Source organism: Fukomys damarensis, unplaced genomic scaffold, assembly GCF_012274545.1.
Source record: "Fukomys damarensis isolate Sample0158 unplaced genomic scaffold, DMR_v1.0_HiC HiC_scaffold_1, whole genome shotgun sequence".
Classification (NCBI taxonomy): Eukaryota; Metazoa; Chordata; class Mammalia; order Rodentia; family Bathyergidae; genus Fukomys; species Fukomys damarensis.
In genome coordinates, this window is record NW_022900913.1 from 61177103 (window position 1) to 61178396 (window position 1294).

Below are 1294 nucleotides of genomic sequence, written 5' to 3' on the forward strand. Positions count from 1 at the left end.
ATCATTCGTCCTCAGAAACAAGTAGATGAGAAGTGAGAGTAGAACACAGTTTCATCCTTATGGTGCCACCACCTGCCTCAAAAGTACAGGATCCTGAGTTCGAAACCCATGTCAAAAAAAAAAAAAGAGAGAGAGAGAGAGAGAGAGAGATTTAAAAAAAAAAAAAAAAGAAAGAAAGAAAGAATTGCACATAAGACAATGAATTCTTACAAAGAATCACCAGTTCACCACCAGCTAGATCAGGAGACAGGATGTTGGCCTGGCATTTTTATGGTTTCTTTCCTTTTCTTATCTTTTTCACAGACTGAACCTTTGTGTTACCTCACTTATTATACGCAACCGAATTGCCCTGCTTTTCCTCTAAGCTTTTTATGTTGTAAAATCATTTCTTAAGCATCAGCCCCAAGCCATCACTCTCCAACTATGCCTAAGTATCTCAAAGTAATGTAAGTACTTGTTCTAAAAAAAAAATAGTCTTATTATATAACCAAAAATGAATCTACTGTTATTACCAGATAAGATAGCATAATATGTGTGTGTGTGCATGTGTGTTTTAATGATAGCCTTTTAAAATGTAAAATTTACATAGTTTTTTCTAAATTAACTTGGGGCTTTGTGTCAATTTTGGATTAAAGAAGCATCATGGGGGATGTATAATACCCATTTTTAGCAGTATTTCTATCGATGAATTATTAATTTTCATTTGTGAGTTATATTAAATAATGAATGTGTATTTAATAGGAAAAATCAAAAAAATAAAGTATTGAATTTTTTTCAATTTATTGCTAAACAAATAAGGACCTGATGATGGCTGAGTTCGAGGATGATAGTCTAAATTCAAAGCATAATAATTCTTTGCATCTAAAAAAGCATAAATTTTTGTGCCATATTTTGACCCATTGCTTTTCCATAAGTCTTTTACATTCCTGTGATTACCATGAGAAATCTCTGCTAAGTACATCAGACCTATGAATGCTTTCTGTTCAGCTAGTGAGGTTCTGGCCAGTGAGTGAAGTTATCTTGAGTGACCAGCCTGGGAAGATAACTTTTATTTTATTTTATTTTTTCATACCAGGGGTTGAACTCGGACCTTGCGCTTGCGAGGCAGGTGGCAACACCACTGAGCTAAATGCCTGGCCCCATGGGAGGATAACTTTTAAAATCTTGTCACCTTCTATAATGCAATTATATTTTAATGATAAGCATGAAATTAAATGAATAACAGCACCCAGAAAAGAAATGCAAAGAGAAAAAATTTTCTCCTATTGAACATTATATATAATATATAATATAG